An 8,666-nucleotide genomic window follows, 5' to 3' on the forward strand; every position below is an offset into this window, starting at 1 on the left:
GTTTTGTGGATATGAAAGGAGAAAGGAATTTTTTAGACTTTCCATATTTTTTTCTAAATATTTTCTGAGTAACTTGGCCCACGAAATCCATCATAATTAAATGAACCAATGGTTTATTTACATTTGTATACAACTCTCATCCTCTGAAGACGCACAGCCTTACATACAAGCACAGACATCATATTTTGCTCTTTTTTTTTCTTTTCTTTTTTTTTCCATTGGAATACTAAGTATAAGGCTCTATTATTTTGTTACGAGTATTCAAATCCATGGTCATCTTTGTTCGACCATATATTTTAAGATAATTTACACACCCTCTTTAACTTATCCCACCTTATAAGATACCCTAAAGATTTTTATAGAAATTCAAAAAGAATCTTTGCCAAACACTTTTCACACGTTTAGGTATTTTAATTTAAATTTCTATAATGCAATTTAAATTTGCATATTTAAATTAAGTACTTACTCGATTTAGTTTTATGTTTCTTAGTTTGATTGAAAACCATAGTTTAAGAAAGTAAAAGAAATTTTTGAATCATGTGTTTAAACTAAAGATATGACAATGCACAGAAATGTCCTTTAAATTTTATTATCTTAAATATGTTGAGTGAAATACTGAAATTATAGAGTTATCAACGTAAAACTGTTAGACATTCTTTTAATTATGTTCCTTATTTGGAAGCAAAGTTAATTGGTATTATATGTCAGACTCAGAAGAACACTGATCAATCTAAAGTCCCAAACAATGGGGAGTGGTCTAGTTAACTACTTAGATTGAAATTCAATAATTAGAATCAGTTTCACGAATTAAACGAAAAGTAAGATGGTATAGCTTTCTATATCGATAGGTCTTCTCAATAGATGACTTCTTGAAAACAAGAAAATATGAAATCTCATTTCATGTTTGGGCTTTAATTTGCTCGATATTGTTGGTGGAAAAACTCAGATTTTTTTTTTTTTTTTTTTGCCTTATGATAGAGTTTGTTTTATGCCTGAAGGCAAAACTTTGCCTTGCGAATCCAAACTCTACCTTGCGATTTTTTTTTTTTTGAATTTTTGACTGAGCAGGGGTTCAAACCCGAAACTTAAAAATTTTAGGCAAAAGGCAAAAATTAAAGACCACCCAAAATAAGGCCATTCCTATGCATTGCCCTTATCAGTGCAGTATACTTTTACAAAAGTTATTAAAATGAGATCAAAACTTTAATTGTTGGCACAAAATTAGCCTTTTTGTGCAAATCAGCCCAATTTCGTCAAGCAGTTTTTGCACGGATTGTCCATCAAACACACTGGTCTTTAATTTTTTCACCTGCTACTTATTTAATAAAAATATTCAAATCTGTTTCGCTTGAGATAAGTTCGGTAACATTTTTATCTTTGAAAACTGAACTTTTGCCTCGTTTGGCACAAGTAATGTAGGAACTAAATTATGCGGCTTAAATTGTGTAGTATTTTTCAGATTATGCTAAGTGTTGAAAGTTTTGCCTTTTCCGGCATAACTTGTGTGGATGTTATAATACATGTGCCGAAGCTAAATGAAACTTTGTCAAGCGAAATCTAAACTTATGTCATTTTTCAGATTATATTGAGTGTTGAAAGTTTTGTCTTTTCCGGCATAACTTTTGTGTGTGTTATTATGATACATATGCCGAAGCTAAATGTAAACTTTATCGAGCGAAATATAACTTATGTCCTTTTTTAGATTATGTTGCGTGTTGAAAGTTTTGCCTTGTCTGGCAACTTGTGGAATGTTATGATACACATGCCGAAAATAAACGTAAACTTTGCTGAACGAAATCTAAGTTATGTCATGCCAAAAGTTTAAAGACCACAAATTTGATGGACAAAAATTAAAGATCTCCCGAAATAGGAGCATTTGTGCCGATGACCCTTCGTCGAGTAGTATAATAACGAATAAGAAGAAATACTACAAAAATGAAATAAAAACAACATTTGATCAAATTTGACCATAAGAGCCTGTTTGGCTAACTACTAAAAACTACTTTCTTCGGATAAAAAAGAGTGTCCACTCAATCTTTTTTTCTTGGGTAAAAAAGAGTGTTCATTTCTCAAATCAAGAAAGAATTAATCTTATTTTTTCAGATTTCCCCTATTAAGTGCTATGTGATCAAATTCCAATACCTATTTAATTAGGGGCAATTTAGTTAAATTACCTATTTTTTCTAGGAGTTAGTATGTTCTTAAGGGTGTGCAAATAGCTAAGTGGACACTCTTTTTTATCCAGAGGGAGCATTTAATAGAGAAGCATTTTTATCAAAATACTTGTCCAAAAAAAAACTTTTATAGAGAAGTAATTTGATTTTGGCCAATTCATATGAGTTTTTTTTTTTTTTTTTTTTTTTTTTGCTATTTGGCATTAAGACTCATCTCACAAGTAATATTATTTAAATAGAGAAATGATAAAAATAATTACTTATGAAGGATTTAATTTTTTAATTTATATTTATAAAAGTCTTTGACATATATATGAGTTAAACCGATGAGATAATATTAATATATGTTTTTAAGGATATTATTAATTTCTGTAAGAATCACAAATTTATACTATCTCTTTCGCTGCTCAAAAGCATTTTTAATTTTCAGCCAAATACCTAAAATCACTGAAAGAAGTAGTAATACTTTTGGCTCTTAAAAATTTGCTCTAACTAACCAGCTTTGACTATTACATCGAGCTTCTATTAGCGCTATGGGAAAAGGAGAAAAAAGAAAGATTCCGTGAGCTGTATATGTTTAGACACTTTAAATTAATTCACATGGTTCCCATAAGTCCGCAATCTCGTATTTAGAAATAACCTTATAATTTAATATAATTAAACTGGTAACTGTATACGGTAAAAACCGGATAAAGTTTGTCCGGTGCAACTCGGGATCGGTAAAAGGAAGAGAACGAACGGTAGTGTCTGATCCGAAGAAGCTTTGCGTGAATTCGTTGTATCCGGAGATAACTCCTTATCGTGGTTGGTCCGGTGTCCGATCCTTATATGGCCGAGTTGGTTGTGTGGCCGTTGCTTGTTCGAATATAGCGAAATCGGTCGTGGCCGTTAGACCGTTTCTTCGTGACCATTCCGATCGTGGCCGTTGGTCCGGATAATCGTTATTCGCCCGCCACGTGGGAATGCGCCACCGTTCGACATCGTACGTGTGTCGACCGTACGACCTAACCTTATCCATATTAGGTTTTCTTTATCCTAAAAGGGGCCCATGATGTATAGTAAGGCCAGAGAAAATTATAAATAGGAGGCATTCTTTCATTTTTTTTTAGGGTTGGGTTTTTTAGATCAAAGAAATTTTGTACTTTGAATATAGATATATATAAAAAATCTCTCCCTCTTTGGTTTCCTGAGACTTTCGTCCGGTTTTCCAGCTTAAACAATTCATTGAATCACCTTATTCAAACATTGCTTGGAATACACATAAGATCTTAACTTAAACAAATCCCTAATATCATTATTCAGTTTTTTATAGCACATCAACTCATATTTAGGCCATTTCATAAGCGAAATATACATATACATCTTTGTTCACCAAAAAATAGATTAAAGTGCCACATATCCTATACCTCATTTACAAATTCAACTTATTATCCGATTTCGGGGTAAAACAGTAACCTTTGAACATTTAATAATATTTTCTAACAAAAAGGTTTTTAAAAGTTGAATGTTAGATTTATAATTCTAGTTAGCTAAATACGGAATGTAAATTTAAATATTTCAATAGTATTAAAACTTCTCACTTTAATGCTTTCACATTTCACTTATTCTCAGTGAACGGAGAATTGGCTCCTTAAGCTAAACAAATTTCGTGCAAAATCACGTGAACAAGATTTTTTACCAAAAATTTAATCTAAATTAACAAAAATGAGAGGTGTCGGTGATTCATGTATTTAATTTGTATCCAAGATGGTGAAGAATGAGGAGCGAGAGAGCAACTAGTTTTCCTCTTTGGCACATGCAAAGGGTCCCAATTTCCCTTTCATTCCCATTCAAAATATTGTCGGTGAATATTATGGTCTATATACTACTATGATTTAACCATCCAATTAATATATTCCAATAAATAATCAACACCCATATTTTATGCAGTAATTAAACTTTCTCACTTTGAAGTATGCATCATTCATTATGAACTGTTCTTAATCTTTAATGGGCAGGACCTTTAATAGACGATGAGGGCACCCAAAAAGGTAATAGAAAAATTGGCCATCTTCAATTCTTAATCACTATTTTATTCTTTCTAAATTATGTGGTATTAATTTGTTTTTGGTTATCCGTTTGACTGAGTCTTGACTGGATAAGCTCATAGTAACTTGTATGGGTAAAAAAAATGTACCTGACACGTGGACTTACCTGTAGTCAACACGTGTCAGTTTATTCAATGACGAATAAATATCAGATGGTAATGCCGAGCATGGCATTTACGCAGAGGCAACAGATTGGATCAACGGATAGAACATCAACGGAAACTACATACGAAATCTTCTTTATTACGCATTAAATGGAATTAATGCGGTAACGACAAAACGGTTACTAACGGCCAGAATCAAGGAAATTAAATGACAATCATCAATTTAGCAATTAATGATTGCCGTTACAAACACACAACGGGAAGAGCACCAGATAGGACCATATACCTATAAATAGGATTTTCATTTGTAGAGGAAGGGATCGAAGTCTGACTAAGAAAAATACGTTGTTATTATTATTATTATTATTATTATTATTATTATTATTATTTTTGGTTTATTTTCTCCTTTATTCTTTGATCATCAAGCTTTCATTCATTCTTGAGGATTAAGAACTCCGCTACTGTTGTTCATCAAAATTGGAATAAGTTTACTCTTTTCTCTTTATTTATCTATTCTTTATCAATAACTAATAAATTGTTTGTCTTAATTCTGTTATCTATATCAAACTACTACCAATTGTAGTTAACCTTAGAACAAATTCAACTATTTGAGTAAAATACGAATTTTGACTCAAACAGTTTGGCGCCGTTTGTGGGAATTCTACAGTTGGCTTTGTAGTTTGGTCTCAATTTTATCTCTCGCTCCGCAAGCATTATTATTTTTGGTAGGTTCTTATGTTTTCGCATACAAATATCCAATAGCAAGCGGGAAAATCATCACCAAAAATTACAGCATAAACAATTTGAAGCTATATCATTCCCAACACGGAGACACATTCTACGTGATGTACCCTTCAACCTAGGGCTGGGCATAATTACCGAAAACCAAAAAACCGAACCGAACCGAACCGAAACTTCAACAAACCGAACCGAACCGAACTAGTTTGGTTCGGTGTTTGGTGTCCATCGTCAAAAAACCGAAACCGAAATAGCCGAACCGAAGTTTGATAAACCGAACCGAAAACCGAACGCACACCGAAATTTAATACATTACCCAAAAAAATTAAAATAGTCTAGGTTCATTAAGTTTAAAGCAAAAAAAACCCAATTGTAATAAGTCCTCTTTTGCATTTGTATCCCTAATTTTCCACTTCAATTGAAAAAATCAAATATCCTTAACAAAGAAAGGTAACTAGGATGTCTCTTTAGGATTAATGTATGTCCTTTATGTGTTTTCTTAATTATTCTTACGGTATGTATATAACACCTAGTAATCCTATGTCATGATTATAGTTTTTCTTGTGTATCCCGTTTGTTTGATTTTGATTTCAATTTATCGGTTTTATGTTTTATTGCTTTTGAGAATATGAATTAGTGTCAATGGAATCGCTTCTAATATTATATTAAAAAAACCGAATTGAAAAACCGAAACCGAACCGAACCAAACTTTAAAAAACCGAAACCGAAAGAACCGAACCGAACTAGTTTGGTTCGGTGTTTGGTGTCCACCTTCAAAAAACCGAACCCGAAATAGCCAAACCGAAGTTTGATAAAACCGAACCGAAAAACCGAACGCCCACCCCTACTTCAACCGGGGTTAATCCTGATTGAATTTTACCAAGTAAGGGCAGTAAAAAAGATGTGCGGGAACGACATACATGCTATATTGTTTGAGTATTCGTACTTCATACCCAAACAATGGGGGCTATGAATAGGGGTTGTCAATATGCATACTAGGGACTACAAGTCATCCCGATAAAATTATAAATCACTCGAAGCTACAATACTTTAGTCTCAGAAGGTTTTCAAAATCGCACATCGGAGAACATGCCGCAAACATGATCTCGATTATATACTTAATAAAAATAAAATTAAACTTGGGCAAAAAAGTTTTTTTTCAAAATAGGGAAAGCACAATAGAAGGATACTCGGAAATACTAAAAGTATACATGTTTCAACTTTACTACTCAAAAGACAGCAGGAATCTAAGAATCAGCAATGGTGATCATTTATGGCAAGAATCTAAGAATCGGCAATGGTGATCATTGAAGGCAAGAGTCTAAGAATCAGCAATGGTGACCAAGATTGGAATTATCAGATGGCACCACGAATCAAAACAACAAACATTTTTTCAAGATTCTTAACGTTCTTGGAGGAGAGAATGATCCTAATCTCGGGAACCCTCTCCAGAATCCTCCAAATCTTTAAGAGATGCTGATGCAACATGAAGCTCATAAGTAGCAGCTCGAAGAGATGCGGTCAAATTAAAATTTGGAGTAAGAGCTTCTTTAAAAGCCTCTTTCCGAGATTTAAGGATATCCACATCACGTTGAAGGCGCAGCAGCTTACACAGAGAGTAGCAACGTTCACGAGAAGCTTCAACGCTTTTAAAACAATCTTGAAAGTCCACATAGGATGTGCTCGATGCTTGCATTGCATTATCCTGATACTGTAGTGCACAAACTGCATCCTCTATGCGCAACATCAAAGCGATGCCTTCAAGAGAGCCAGAATCTCGAAGGTCAAACTTAATCTTTTTTATTTCTAACTTAAGCTGCTCGTTTTCTTTTCTCGTTTTAGCGACCTGGGATGAAGAAGTCATTGCAAGGGAGTAACCTTGAAGAAGCATCTCGGATAAGTGACCCAAGGATAGTTCTGCGTTACCGTGGGGCATCTTTGGCAACGGGAGGGATCCCGAAGAGCTTTCTTGTCGAAAATGGTTGACACTCTTCGGAGATAACTCTCTCTTCGGTATCTCGGGGTTAGGCAGGGGAGGAGCAACGGAATCAAATATTAGCTTGAACCTTCTCATCATCATCTTCTATTTTTATTACATCCCTCTTTCGTTTCCTGTTTGAAGGTCCGAGCCTTTCTAATGGAAAAAACTGAGGGAAGAAACCTTAAACTCCTCCAAGAATGTGTAACATCCCGAGAGGCTCCCAGCAAACCCATAATCCAATCAAGGATGTTTGTGATCTCATTCGAATTAACAGGACTCGGATTTGGGTTCCATATCGCCGGAAAAACATCTTCGTAGGGGCGATGAAGTAGCTCTGTTCTAATGCTGATAAATCGCTTCAATCGATCCACGTCACCGGAATTAGTAGAATCGATTAGGTTGCGCTCTCCATGGGGAAAGAAATGGATCAAGCCACCCCGGAAAACAAAAGGAATGTGTAGATGGATCAGATGATCCAAAGTAAAGGGAAGATTAGCCTTAATGGCTAAAAACTGAAGGCAATAAATTAATCGCCAGGAATCAGGGGCAATTTGGCCAATGCACACATTGTATCGATGACAAAATTCCTCGATAATAATAGGAATGGGTAACAGAAACCCAATAAGAAAAGGAAAAATAGGCATCAAAGTAAAACCATCAACATGGTTATGAAGTTTTTGTCACGCCCCGAACCATGGCCGATGGCGAAACACGGCACTCGGTGCCATACTGCATGTGACCGAGCGAACCACATGGCTTGCTGAATTTATCATGAGGCATACATGAGCGGAAATATAGCATGAACGTGATGAGCTTTCATAAACATGAGATGTCATAATAATTTAATGAAAATACTTGTTTAAATCACAAATGCGAAAATAACATGAGTTGAGCCAAAGATGACTAAACACCTTGCAGGTTTAACATAACTAAGCTGACTAGTCTATGAAACCTCTAATTGTGAATCTTGGATCGGAAAACATACTTGCCGGGACAAGGCCCCAAAAGATACCTTTAGATGCAAAACTAATTAAAGAATGACAATGTCTAAACCCCGAATGAGACGTGGGCTCACCAATAAGCCGGTACGTGCGTATCCTACCGAGCAGAGGTGTCATCCTCAGAACCGCACCCGCATCGTGAAATGCAGCCCCCGGCAAAAAGGGGACGTCGACATTGAATGTACTGGTATGTAAAGCAACCGAAAGAAATAACATGGGACATGGAATAACATGATAAGAACCGAAAACCGAAAACATGGACATAAAATACGAGCATGAGCATGAATACATATATACATGTATAAGATACATAAAAACGTGATAAGTAGGGAGAGCATTTCATAAACCGACCATGTGATATCACCACGTGGGTACGTGGAGTACGGTACCCCACCGGACCGCGAGAGCCCCTATACCTTGCCGGGGCATAAGGTGGTAACGTGTCCGATGGATCCATTCGTTGGGTGTAAAATTAAGGTATCGTCCTAACTCGGGGCGGAGCGATCCTTTTCCTACGGTGGCTACGTAGTTTCATTATCCGAGCCTTCTCGGTAATTCGCAACTCCCAAAAACACGAACAT

Source organism: Lycium ferocissimum, chromosome 10, assembly GCF_029784015.1.
Source record: "Lycium ferocissimum isolate CSIRO_LF1 chromosome 10, AGI_CSIRO_Lferr_CH_V1, whole genome shotgun sequence".
In the NCBI taxonomy this organism is placed as follows: domain Eukaryota; kingdom Viridiplantae; phylum Streptophyta; class Magnoliopsida; order Solanales; family Solanaceae; genus Lycium; species Lycium ferocissimum.